Below are 15,129 nucleotides of genomic sequence, written 5' to 3'. Positions count from 1 at the left end.
AATTACTTTTTCATAAACTTAAAAAAATAATTAATAAAAATGTAGGTGTGACGGGGTTGAGACTAGGGTAACGGGGTTGAAGAGACAAATACTGCTTAACATATAAATAGTTGTTTTTTTCCTCAAATTCACTGTAAGATTTTCTATAAACACTGTATTTCATTATGTGACCAAGAAAGACAACAGATATAAATTGCAACTGAACTGAGTTTTATTAACCCGACTGCAGGAAAAACAACAATAACATAGTATACATTATAACATTATAATCATCAAAATAAAATATATAACTTGTGTGGTTGCTTCATGGCATTCAACATCTGGCCCATACCTCTTTCAAGATCTCCACATGGAGATGGTGCTGAAGCACACAGGCTCTGGTTTTCCACCAACATACAACACCCCTGTACAGAGCATCCGGAATGTATTCACAGCGCATCACTTATTCCACATTTTGTTATGTTACAGCCTTATTCCAAAATGGATTAAATTCATTATTTTCCAAAAAACATCTAAAAACAATACACCATAATGACAATGTGAGAGAAGTTTGTTTGAAATCTTTGCTTATTTAAAAAAAAAAAAAAAAAATCACATGTACATAAGTGTTCACAGCCTTCGCCATGACACTCAAAACTGAGCTCAGGTGCATCCTGTTTCCACTCATCATCCTTGAGATGTTTGTACAACTTGATTGGAGTCCACCTGTGGTCAATTGAGTGGATTGGACATGGACATTTGGAAAGGCAAACACTTGTCTATATAAGGTCCCACAGGTTACACTGCATGTCAGAGTACAAACCAAGCCATGAAGTCCAAGGAATTGTCTGTAGACCTCGGAGACAGGATAGTATCGAGGCACAGATCTGGGAAAGGGTACAGAAAACTTTCGTTAAAATTCGTTACCCTAAATGGAAGAAGTTTGAAACAACCTGGGGTGCATTTCCCAAAAGCATCGTTAGCTAACTATGGTTGTTAGTTCCATTGAACTCTACTGGTAACGATGGAACTTGCGACATAGTTGTTTTTGGGAAACGCACCCCAGGACTCATCCTAGAACTGGCCTCCTGGCCAAACTGAGCAACTGATGGAGAAGGGCCTTGGTTAGACTGGTGACCAAGAACCTGATCATCCTCCAGCTCCATGATCATACGTGGAGATAGGAGAAACCTACAGAAGGACAAACATCACTGCAACACTCCACCAAACTGGGCTTTGACAATGTGGCAAGACTCAATCCTCTCCTCAGTGAAGACACATGAAAACACACTTGGCATTTGCAAAAAAGCACCTAAAGAACCCTCAGACTATGAGAAGCAAGATTCTCTGGTCTGATAAACCTCAATTTCAAGCATCGTGTTTGAAGGAAACCAGGCACTGCTCATCACCTGAAAAGTACCATCCCAAAAGTAAAGTGTGCTGGTAGCAACCTCATGCTGTGGGGCTGTTTTTCAGCGACAGGGACTGAGGGACTCGTCAGAGTAGAAAAAAAGCTCAGTGCACCAAAATACTGAGATAGCATTAATGATAATGATTCAGAATCTTAGACTGGGCAGAAGGTTCACCTTCCAACAGGATAACAACCCTAAGCACACAGCCAAGATAACAAAGGAGTGGCTATGGGACAATTCTGTGAATGTCCTTGAGTGGCCCAGACAGAGCCCAGACTTGAACCTGACTGAACAACTCTGGAGAGATCTGAAAACCAACGCTCCCCATCCAACCTGATGGAGCTTGAGAGGTCTTGCAAAGGAGAATGGGAGAAACTGTCCAAAAATAGATGTGCCAAGCTTGTAGCACCATACTCAAAAAGACTTGAGGCTGTAATTGCCGCCAGAGGTGCTTCAACAAAGTATTGAGCAAAGGCTGTGAATACTTATGTACATGTGAGTTGTTTTAGGTTTTTTTTTTAATAAATTTGCAAAGATTTCAAATGAACTTCATTCACGTTATCATTATGGGGTATTGTTTGTAAAATTTACTTAACACTAAGATGTGAAAATCGAGGCAGAACACACGTGCACACACACACACACAGCTTTAACACATTACTACATTCAACATATGCTTGTGGTATAAGATTCTTGATCAAATATAATAATTCATTTAAATTACTGGATAACTTCAGAACCAAAGTGTTAAAAACACAACCCCATCACAATCTCACAACCCCGTTATGATCAAATAAGTAACGGGGTTGAGTGTGACGGGGATGTGATTTTTTGCTCAAAACAGCCCTTGCTCTAAATGTAGTGAATTACAGGAGAGCACATGGTATGCATGATATTAAGAAATCATGTATATTGTTAAAACAACAAAGATCATTTTCACAAGTAATCGTTTTCTATCTTTATTTGATGTAACGGGGTTGAGTCGTTAAGCTTGACAATCACAATATCACAATATTAATAAGTTATAGTTATAAAAGAAGATGGTAACTTGCCTATGTCTGCACACAATGTTGTTCAGAAGAGTTATATGGTGTCACTTCCTGTTAATGAGGTCACATAAGGATCAGTTCATTATAATGATTTGTGTAACGGGGTTGAGGGGTTACTGAGGTACAGAACTAAATAATATGATTTTATTGAATAATCATGAATTTACTTAGAAAAAAAAAAAACATTACCAGCAAAAAAAAGCACAGATAGATATTTATGAGAATAGCAAAATGTATGGACTTTTTTTCTAATTTTATTATTCATATCCCAAGTACACTTTCATAGAAGGTCATGAGGGACATGATAAAATAGGTGGTGTCGACTGAAAAAAATAATATAATTTCTAATGTATAGATAAAATGTATGTCATGTTTTTAAACCTTATTAAAGGGGACATTTCAATTAATACAAAAAGATTTTAAAAACTGATTTTGGTGACCCAATAGATAAAATACACTTAAAAAGGTCAGAGGGACTCAAATCGTATACCGGTTTCGTGGAATGATTAATAAACTAAAGTAAAAAATCGTAAGACACGCATGAAGTATCAATCATGTCGCGGAAATTGTGTGGGATGAATGATATGAGTCTGTATAGTAATTTAACCTCAAAGGAATAAATGTGAGGGGAAACAATAAAGACTAACATGATGCTTTAGAGCAGTGATTCATCAGCACAAACACGTCTGATTCAGGTCATCAGCTCATTAGCACAGGCCTGTAATGGAAGCGTCAGATTCCAGGAACAGAGTTGAGCAGCACAGCTATGAAACACAAAAATACAATGTTAGGCTGCTCTCATGTTATGCCTGACTGACTCTCGGCAGAATCACAATCATGCTCCATTTATTTAAAAGTAATTGGTTTGGATGTTCATCCTCCGCCTGAACTAGACACTCCAAACAGAGACAGATGTGTAGACACGTGTGCTGCTGCAAGAAGAGGGAATTCCACTCTGGAAACTGGAGCACACAGAAAAGAGGGATTTGCAAAAGAGTGAGAGAGAGCAGTGGGCAGAGCAAACGCTTTGATCTGCTGTAGCTGCAAGCTGAATAACAGAGGGTTAACATAGCTCAGCTGCGTTCTTTTTTGGGAATGCTCATTAGCATTGCAAATAGTGGAAGAACAGTATTCTTTTCTCTTTTTTTTCAGTGCACCCCCTTTACTCAAACTCTTTTTGAAAAGAATGAAAAAGTGTTTAGGGACTGAAAATCCAATGTAGCATTGGTGAAGCAAAATTATAAAGCACGTAATGAAGATTTTTAAGGCACACTAATTTTATACACTACATTTTATGTTAAGCAGCTACTGACAAGGACAAAAGCTGGCTTCTAAAAATATTTAAAATTTGAATCCATGCTGATTTTAGTTTTTGTCTTCTGGTGCCCCCTGCTGCACAACATTGTCAGTACATGCTTCATCTGTTGTTTGACATGTGTCCACAGATTGTCCTGATGTGACTGCTTGTGTCGGCTATCGGGTCAGAAAATCCCATGACAGCGTCTGAGGAAAACTATATAGAGAAACTGGTAAGTCAGGAGAGAACGCAGTGTTACCTAGTGTGTTTTAATGTCAGTGTAATATGACAGAAAGTAGTGTTATAAATGCACAATTATTTAAAAAGATTACAATAAAAAACATTACAATAATTCTTCAAATAAGTCTGGAGAGTTGGGACAAGTAGGCACATTTCTGCTTATTAATGTAAAATTACCTGGGGGAAAAAAAAAAAGTTAACAAATTATAGACCCATATTTTGATAGAATAAAATAATTTTTTTCTTCAAAAATACATAAGCCATTTTGTGTTGGTGTTGTGATGTAATAAAAGCAGTGCCGCGTCTCCTGCTGTAACTGGACTGATGTGCTGCACTCTAAACGGCTAATATTGCCCACAACACATTGTGCGGTGGACTAGGAATCGATTAAAACTACAAATACGTATTAAAAGTGTTTAAAAAAAAAAAAAAAACTACAAACATGGCGGATATGCGCGACCGACCGACAGGTAGAGAAAGGGATTTGAGTGATAAATAATGTCTAAACTGATGAAAAATATTTATTTAATATTATCCACGTTACATTTCATCTGCATAATTTTCATCTTTTATAATGATATTTTTGGTCATTAACTTTGAAATGCATCATTATGCAAACACATGAGTAGAGTTCTCGGCATGAAAGACCCGCGATGTGCTTTTTTATTTCTCTCCAGTACGGTAGGAAATCTAATTAAACGAAATGTGGATGACGTTAACTGTGATAAGATGATTGACAGGACAGTTTAAACAGTTACAGGATGCACGTAACTAACAGAGCTTCCATTAAACAAGCAGCTATGACAACGTAGTATGTCCCAAAGCTTGCCTACTCTTCTGCCAAATACTCAAAGTATGTACTTTTTCTTCACAAAAAGACTACATACTTTTAGGGCATAGTATAAGTAGGCGAATTGGGACGCAGCGTTTTTGAGCGTTTAAGTGTGCATTGAATGATACAGAACATTCAAATGTGGTTTTATGCTTTTTTGAAGGCTCTCCATGTTGCGTTAGTATTATGAGATGATTGTATAATATTATTATTAACTGTAATATCATGCTTGTAAATGGCGCAACATACAGTATATGAACGAATGACTAAAGCGCAGCCACACATGCATAATTGTGCGTTGTATCTGTTGTTTTAGCTTGTTTCGGGGATGTGACAGTTCATTCTAGCTGACAGCAACAGGCTAGAAAAGGGCTGCAGCTCAAAACAACTCATGCTCTCTTCAAATGGTTTTACGGAAATCTGTAATTCCAGATGTTGCAGAGTTGTGACGCCGTAAGGGGCATGTCGATCTGAAACATTTTGGAAACACTAATAAATAACTATAAACAATGTATAATATATCTATAACCTACAGAGATCAATGAGCAAGCAGCAAGTCTACAGCGAATGGTGTTAATCACTCAAGTACTGGGCAAGGATACTCAACTTTGTAAACTGATTCTCATTTACCTCTTCCACCACTGGTTTACACAGATGCAAGGTTCAATGAAAGGTGCAGTAAGCGATTCCTGAGAAACACTGTTGATATTTGAAATGGACATCCAAACAAACACACCCCTCCCTTCATTGCTCCGCCCCAAATACACAAAGACGCTTTGCAACACAGCTCACATGCAAGTATGGATGAATCCACTACACCTATATATATGCACACACACATATACATATTATATATATATATATATATATATATAGTTATGCCATGGTCTGTCTGAATACTCGATTCTGATTGGCTGGCAGGTGTTGATTAAATTCGTTGAACTGCACAGGTAGTTCCAGGTCAGTTTAATCACGTTCTATATTAATGCGCTTCCTATAAACATCGGTAACCATAGTAACATACAGTTAGAGTTGAATAGTAATACGGACGAAAATAACTATCATTTTTATCGTTCCGGTCAAATATCACAGCCCAAATATTATTAACATCTTTAATATGTGAATGCTGGCAAATGACCATGACATAAACGGGATAATCAACGGCTAGCTGTGCATTAAACAGTTTGAATGCAAGGCGTGGAGGCTCCGCTGCGCATCGGGTGGTTCTTCGCCTCCACGTCTTGCATTCAAATCGTTTAATGCACAGCTAGCCGTTGATTATATTATCCCTTACATATATATATATATATATATATGTGTGTGTGTGTATGTATATATATATATATACAGTATACTCCAGATATTACAACAGCAACATATCTAGGTTCTGCAAAAGATAACAAAACCATGTTACTCACATGTCGAGCAGAAACAAAATAACCTAGGCATCCGTTCAGACCTTCCCGCAGTGTCTTCAAGTTGGAAATATCCTTGCGATTGATCGAAACCCTTCTTTTTTCCAGTGATATCTGACATTTGGTGATGTCTCAGCAGTCTCTCCTTCTACAGTATTTATAAATCTCCTGCTTGTTCACTCTCCTGACTCCTCCCCCTTCGTGAGCGTAAACGCTATTGCTGATTGGCCACAAGATAGTTGTGGTGTTCAGTCTGATCGGCCTGATCCTCTTTATTTATTTATTTTTCCATATTTACACTGCCAGGACTATGAACAAATACTTCAATGAAAATTGTTTAGATGTGGATTTCAATTTTCAAGAGTTTTTCTCAGAAATCACGTGCACTTAGGCTACTGTACTTATAATTCCACTTTATTTTATTACATTTTTTGATTTTAGCATTTTTTTGGAGCACTTTGCATGAGAAATTTGAGATATAAATATGAATAACATATTCTGAGAAGCGAGGCGTGCTCTGATTGGCCAGCTATCCAGTGCATTGTGATTGGCCGAGTACCTCAAGCCTGAAGATGGAAATGTTACGCTCCTTACCATATTGTGATGCCGTGTCCCGGCACGACACAAAAACAATAAAACCCATTACAAAGGAGGCATTTGTTGCATCCAGTGGGGATATAATTACTGGTTATAATGACTTGTACTGTCTTTTTACGTGTCCAGTGTCGAGTTGCATCGCTCCTCATAAACATTACCATGTCAGCATTTGTAATCGGAGAAACAACAAACAACAAGCGCTACTCTACACAACTCAAAACTCGCATTTGAATCGTCAGTGGCAAATTCTTTAAATATGAAAACATACTTACAGGCTGTGAGTCAGAAGCCTTACAGTTTGTTGTCCTTGCAAAGTTGGAATTGCCCCACTTCATAGAAACAGTCTTTGTGCAGCTGGCAGCTGCTCCCAGATTCAGGAAACAGTCCTCTGTAAAATGCGCTGCACACACTCGAATATTTGGGTTGAACTGTTCTGGAACACTGTTGTAAATACAACTTAACCACTGATTTCTAGTTGTGTCCTCTTTAGGAAGCCCAAACAAAGTAGTTTTGCTTTCACAACGAAACACAGCGTCTCCAGGACATGGCGCCGGCGGCAGCAACAACAACAACACTACAGCGAGAATAAATGCCCTCTCTCTTTGCATATACATTTGGGCAGTGTTTGCAAATCTTCCCACACCGTGACGTACACATGTGGGGGCGTGTTTGAATGAGCCGTTTTAGGAGGTTGTGGTCGAGTCTTAACTTTTATAAAGAATATATTTTTGGTTTTGAGACTTTAGTCTTTGCGACTTCAGGGATCTTATCTATGCACGAACAGCTTATAACACTCCAAAGAGAAAGGAAAACTTGAAATCGCATCATACGACCCCTTTAATCTTTTAAAAACTCTTGCCTTCATACATTAAATTCCTCTCTTTGACCTCGGTCAAGATGAATAGCCTGCCCTTTTTCTCATTCCTCTTCTTCCCTCCACATTTACTCTTGTTTTGTCAACACACAAGCATCAATGTGCAATTAATCTGCAATAGCAAACCCAATGAACCTGTCTTAAAATACATGATGTGGGCGAAACTCACATAGCCTCTAGTTTGTGACAACAGATTCAAACGCCTTCATACAGACTCTCCCTCACTCATGCGGTCTTTAGGTTGCCAGGTATTTATTCCAAGGATCAATATACATTAGTAAAAGCTTTCATTTTTCTTTGTCTACAAATACACCTTTTGGCAGTTGAGATACATTATATACATAAAGCAATTCATGCCCCTCTGTAATTTTTCAAAACTGCATTTTTAAAATAGCCCAATTGTGTGGAAAAACCCTGGCAACACAGAGCGAGGTCAAAGAGTCTGTAATGAAAGCCAGCCTTGCCATTAGCTGTCATTTTCTCTTCAGCTCTGCTTGCATTGCATTTCTGTCTGACAGTGAAAGATGTTATGGTCACCTTGACTTGCCTCTCTGGATTTACTCAACATTTTGTTTAAATGTGAGATGATAACGCAATGTATTTGTGCAGTGCCAAGCTGTCATAAACTCTACCACCTTGGCTGTATTTTCACTTTATAACAATTTATAAATTAAAATGTTTATTCACCAAATTTTCTCCAAACATTCCTTAAAGATAAAGAAGTTTGCATGACTTGCCAGTGCATAATAAATGTCATGACTCCCTTTTTGATTTGTACTCTTGACACAACAACCATTGCAAACAGTTAAACAAACAGCTCCATCACCCTATGCATTATTGTAATGTCAAAACAGCAGCTGTTATCCAAAGTTGAAAACATACATTTTATTTTTTATTTTGACAGGTCTGGTCCTGTAGTTCTTCATGTGACTCAGCCATTCATACCACACAATTCTCAGTGAAGCCACTCCGACAGCAGTTCCCCAACAAATGCTGGTAATATTCCCATCATCCAACGAGTGAAGACAACACATTATACATATCTACTGCTGTAAAGATGACGTTTTTTTAAGAAGAGAGTGAAGACACGAGTGATCCAGAACAGTAAACATTTAAATAAGATATTGAGGAGCAAACAGGTTTGTGTCCAGTCTTTATTTTTCATTATGATAGCTGAGGAACAATAAAGGTAGAAAAGGTTCAGGCTGTTCATCATATCTAACATCTAGTTATGAAACCATCAGACTTGAGATATAATAGTTAATATAGTGCAGTTTTACATATTCTTATGGAAAGTAAAAATCTCTCATGGTTTAGAAACTCAGATCTGTAAAAGTGATCAGGTTAAACCCTCAAGCCTTTTTTTTTTTTTTTTTGGTGAGGGAAACTGAAGGACTTCAGTGAAATACTGTCACCAGAGAAGAGAGAAGATGAGAAATGACAGTAATTCATCATCAGTATATTGAAGATCACAGGAAATTATTTAAAGGGCTAGTTCACCAAAAATTTAATTTTGCTGTTAATATACTCGCCCTCGGGTCATCAAAGATGTAGGTGACTTTTTTTCTTCAGTAGAACAGCAAAGAAGATTTTTAGCTCTAGATTATTTATACAATGCAAGTCAGTAGCTACTGTCACATTGAGAGTAAAAAAAAAAAAACATCAGGCAAAACAAAATGAATCCCTGTGGCTCCTGACAATATTTTGAGGTCTTATGAAGTGAAACGATCGGTCTGTGCAAGAAACTGAACATTATTTGCAGCATTATTACCCATAATCCAGAGTCTCAGGCAAACGGTCCAGATTGATGTCCGGTTCATGAGCGAATCATTCTTTTGAACCGGTTCTTTTTAGTAAACTGGATGGATCAGTTCATCAAATCTGTCTGAAGTGTCTCAAACAGTTTGCAGCTCAAACAGCACAGATCTACAAGTTACTCAATCAAAACTCACTTTCAGACGCCTGACAGTCACTCCGACTCCAAATGAGCCAAAACAGCGGCGAATCTGATCCTGTGATGAACTGATTCAGTGCTCCAGTTCCTCCAGCAGTCACTGAACTGAGAAAACAGTTCGACTCGGACCGAAGACCCAATTCTTCACTTTTTCACAGCTGATATGCACATTTGCATATCAGATAAAGATTTAACATCATAAAGATTCGATGGTTTCTCATTGTTAATGTAAAAAGATGAGCTGATTAGGATTACTTTATTCACTTTATATGCTTAAGACATATAAAACATGCATGTTTCTCTTCTTTTTTTTTTTTTGGGTGCTTTAATGATATAATTGCATATATTGTTAACATCATTGCGTGATTATGTAATCAAACTGGTGAATCGTGCCTGAGGCTCTGGGTTAAATAATGTTGAGTTTCTCGTTTCACTTCATAAGACCTCAATATATCGTCAGGAGCCACGGGTATTAATTTTGTCTTGTCTGATGTTTGTTTTTACTCTTAAAGTGCCAGTAGCCATTGACTTGCATTTTATGAATCACCAAGAACCACGGTTTCAACAAAAAATTACTGTTCTACTGAAGAAAAAATGTCACCTATATTTTGGATTGCCTGAGGGTGAGGACATTAACAGCAAATTTAATTTTTTGGGTCAGCTATCCCTTTAACTTCATTCATGTGATTAACTTTATTTCCATATGTATCCCTATAGAATTCATTTTAATTTTAATTTTAGACCTACTGGAAGTAAAAGAAGCAAGTCAAGATCTGAATGAAGAGAAGGAGGATAATCAGCATCAGGAACCTCCTAATGTGACAACTAGAGGATCTTTTAGTTGCACAGCGACTGAAAACAATGGTGTGCAAAAAAAGAACTAAAAATTCAGCTGCCAAAATCAAGTTCACTTGCCCTGAATGTGGAAAGAGTTTCACACGTAAAGGAGTCACTTAAGAATTCACACTGGAGAGAAGCCGTTCACATGCCGGCAATGCGGACAGAGTTTCACACGAGAAGGACATCTTAATCAGCACACAAGAACTGAAGAAGAGAGCGGCCATACACATGCTCTCAGTGTGGAAAGAGTTTTACGTATAAAGGATACTTTAAGCATCGTTTGAGAATTCATACTGGAGAAAAACCTTACAAGTGTTCCTACTGTGGAAAGGATTTTACTATGTTTGGAAACCTGAAAATACACAGAAGCTTCAGTGAATCAGGCTATTTAAGGATTAGTTTAAGCAGGCATTGTCCTCAAAGAATCAAAGTTCACCTTCTAGCCTCAAGTCCAAGTGACTATAGTATCAAATTCAGATAAACTTGCATCATTTGATCTGAAAAGGAAATTTGATTTAATGTATTTAGTGTAAGCCTACTTGTTCAGAAAATGTTGTTGTTTTTGTGATAATGCTTTTGTTTCATGTTGGAGTAGCAATAGTACTAAAATAGTAGCGGCCGACTGATATATTAGTATGGCTGATATTTGGCTTTTTTTATTAGCTGCATAGGTTTATAAGTTTTATGAGCAGGACTATTATTTTGACTATTTCTATGGTGCTCTATATCTAGTTTACTACTATGTCATAGTCACTGTGTACCTGTATGTAAAATTGGCATTGCCTAGGCTTTATTTGAGAAAATATGGCTCAGACCAGATTACAGAGTGCACTAAGTACAATGTTTACTTCCCTTTTGTTCGTAATTTAAACACTCTAAATTCATCCTTGTTTTGAAATCGGACCTTGCATCACCATGGAAATGGTACTTTAAAATCTTTTAGTAGTCGGTGTCAAGCATCATATTACAAAATTTAGTACAGTATTTTATAATAAAAACTTTTTAGAATCTTGACAAAATATATCCGAGTCTCAAGGTTCCATATTTATAACGCCTAAATAAAATCTCACAAGAACCTCAATTTTCCTCATATCAACTTCAGATTTGAAACAACTTATTTAGACATTGACATTGATATTGTATTTTATTGTCAGTAAACTTCTATAACTTTTTTCATGTTTTAACACTTCAGTGATAATCTGCTGATTGTCTCCTTTAAAGAGAGCCTTAGGTCTGTATTCTAAAGCACTCATGAATTACAACAATTTAAATTCAGATGTCAAAAAATAATTTAAATATTTTTTGATAAATATTTATTAAAAAAATTGCCATAATAGGGCTACAGAATCAAGAAGCTGCAATCTAAAGTATAAATGTTTATTTTACAGATTTGTTTTTTAATCAATTTATTTATTTTTTCAAAATTCATGTTTTTATAGTTTACTCAGAGACGATAACAGTATTGTTTTCAAAAACTTGCACTTTGAAACCCGTTTTCAAAAGTTTGTTTTCAGGTCCTCGAAACACCATTGTCTTGTAAATGAATGACCAAAAGGATAAAAAGTTTTCCATTTTTAGTTGAAAATGGTGTTGTGTAAACACCCTCTAAAATATCGGCATCGGCCATCAAAAAAAGACTACTATAGATTACGTTAAGCATGCATAAGGGAATTTGTCATAACATAACACTAAACTGTCCATTCTGTAAATCACTGGGAGACTACACATGGTTGTCATTGAGTATATAAAAGTTTCTGAGTATATTTAATTTTTCATGTCATTTTATGAGTATCTATTTGTTAATTATTCATGAAGAGTTTTATTAGTTAATATGAATACAGCAATTTGATGTTTTTCTTAATCAACTGGGTGTAGTGCAAATTCAGTGATTATTCAGTGGAAGTTATTTCAAACAAACAATTACTGAGTTTAACTTGAATTAACCACTCCTCTCATTGATTACTGTAATTATGCACAGTCAAGTCTCTCACTATTAAACTAATACTACTACTTATCATTACAGTGTTTCTATCACACTATAATCATTGTTATAATCGAGAAAAAAACAAAAACAAAAAATAAACACCAATAACTCACTGTGCCTTAAAGTCCAAAAAGGCTAGGTGTGTAGGCCACAGTATGACAAAATGAAAACAACAACAAAAAAGGCCTTCATACTAGAGAGGCGAAAGAAGCAATAAACACCAAAGTGAGATAAAACTGCTTTACTTCAGTTTATATTGTTGCAGGTTTCTGGTCTGTGGACCCATGTGAGATCACTGCACCCAGTAATCTGCCTCCCCTCTCTAGTTTTGGTACTGTGCTACTGTGTTTTTAAACTTGACTGCATATCACATGCGAAGTCGACATGAAGAGAACACCCAACTTTGACAAAGAGTGGTAAAACAGAGGGAGCTTAGGGTGAGTCAGCTTACCTGTGGTCGCTCAATCAATCCTGTTCCTGAAGATCAACCCACCTGCAGAATTCAGTTCCAACCCTGCTGTCTAACACCTGTCTATAATTTTCAAGTGCTCCTGAAGACCTAATTAGCTGGTTCAGTTGTGTTTGATCAGGGTTGGAGCTGAACTGGAGCTGCAGGGAGATAGATCTCCAGGAACAGGATTGGGCACCCCAGAAGCCAAGTTACATTATGGAGCATTATAGATGCATCAAATGAAACGAAGTAGTCTAGAATATATGCTATTTTGTTTGTTTGAGTACCTGATGGTTTTATGGTGATGCAAGATGTTCTAAAAGCTTGTGAACCATAGAAAAACAAGACGGGAATAGGCAGTCGCACAAGCTGGAACTGAATTTTCTATGTTCAATGTAAATCAACTTGACATTTGAACATACAGACTATGATGAAGTGAAAAGGGCAGTGATGAACACTTGACAAAAAAGCTCTTCAGAGGGAGATAAAGTTTCCATCTTGGCATCTTGTTTGACAGCAGAACATCAGGTAGATATTGAAGCTCTGATACAGGAGTTTCCTGACATGGTTAAAGATATTCCTGGCTTGACTTCCCTTGCAATACATGACGTAGAAGCAGGGAAAACAGAGTCTATCAAACAACATCAACATATCGGCTCCTCCCTAGTAAGTTGGCCAAGATGTTGAAGATCTAGGGCAGGGGTGGCCAGCGTCAGTCCACAGCCCTGCAGTGTTTCGCTCCAACCCTAAACGAACACACCTGAACAAGATAATCAAGGTCTAAGCATTACTAGAAGGCCATCAAGGTTGGAGCAAAACTCTGCATCACTGTGGCTCTCCAGGACCAAAGTTGGCCACCCCTGACCTAGGCTTTACCAAGGTCTGTCTGGAAAGTATCAAATGTCTCGAAACATCAAATCACCCAGGTTACAGCTCAGATTTCCAGACTTCTGGATTTCCCAAAACTAACATCACCTTTGAAAGGGACTGAGGTGTCAGTGCTTCTTGTATCTTCTTCGATAAATGTCTCTCATGGCTGGACACTTTCTGGACAGGCCTCATAGACTATCAAATTAAACCAAATCAACTCACCCTTTCCCAATTCCCAGTTTATAGACAAGGCACAAAATGTGTCAAAGCTAGACCTCCTGAAGGGGTTTTGATATGGCAGGTGCCCCTTTAGAGAGAAGGCAAAAGAGGTGTCTGCTTTTGTAACACCTGATGGGTTATATTGTTGTAAGGTCCTTCCTTTTGGGATGAAAAATGTCCCAGGGACTATTCAAAGGTTAAAGAATAAGGTTACAGCAGGACTTAATGTTGTCACCTATCTTGAACACACAGTTGCTCAAGGCCACAGCATGTTTTAAACTTGAGGGAATCGAATGAACACTTACATGGAGTCCAGTTGGTTGTTAACTTACCCAAGTGTGACTTTGGATAATTATCTAAGGCATCAGGTGGGCCACAGCTAAGTCTTGCCTTGACCAAACAAAACTAAAAGCTACAGTAGACCTGCCTGTCCCTAAAAATGAAAGGGCACTCATGGGAGTTTGGGAAAATGCAGGTTCTACAGACTGTTTGTACCTAATTTTGCAGCTGGGAATCCAGATAATCGTTACCACCTTTTACCTCTCTAGCGACGTCCCCGAAAGCATCTCCAGTCATAATTTTAGAAAAAGTTGTTTAAACTTCATGTAAAAGCATTAAAATATTTAACCGGTAAATAGCGCTGTCATCATATAAACAGCAGACCAAAAGGTTTATTTACTGTTACATAAACTCTGAACTCTAGGTCGATTAACCCAAACGCTGCTTACTCATGGTTAATGGTTCCAGAGATGTAGTCTGGAGATTAGTCAACTCGAGAGTTAAAACCGCAGTTTATACGCACCCAGAAAGACTTTAGTGCATATCAATCACCTTCTGGACGGTTGTGCAATCACTTTTTTTTTCTGTGCCATGCAGTTGATTCAGTGATACAGAACTTGATGTTTTTGATGAACAAGGACAAAAATGGTTTTATACTGAATAATGAAAAGAAAAAAAAAGCTTTTTGTTTAGCCATTTTGCGTCCACATTGCTCAATCATACAAAAAATAATAATACATCTTAAAAACCCTCAATAGTTGTCGAGCATCAAGCAAGCATGTTTTTGGTCCATATTTGATGTGCTCAATGTATTTGATCAATATTTGTGACCCTGGA

The 15,129-nt window shown here is 37.4% G+C and overlaps 1 long non-coding RNA gene across 1 annotated transcript; it reads left to right on the top strand.

Annotated features, from left to right (window-relative positions):
• The first annotated feature begins 3,253 nt into the window (after positions 1 to 3,253).
• Positions 3,254 to 12,202, top strand: LOC131528902 (uncharacterized). Its single transcript, XR_009267949.1, has 3 exons — positions 3,254 to 3,969; positions 8,600 to 8,834; positions 10,391 to 12,202. It is a non-coding gene; the product is annotated as an uncharacterized LOC131528902 (long non-coding RNA).
• Positions 12,203 to 15,129: the final 2,927 nt, after the last annotated feature.

This window comes from Onychostoma macrolepis, chromosome 02 (assembly GCF_012432095.1).
Source record: "Onychostoma macrolepis isolate SWU-2019 chromosome 02, ASM1243209v1, whole genome shotgun sequence".
NCBI classification, from domain to species: Eukaryota; Metazoa; Chordata; class Actinopteri; order Cypriniformes; family Cyprinidae; genus Onychostoma; species Onychostoma macrolepis.
This window is presented reverse-complemented; position numbering and strand designations above follow the sequence as displayed.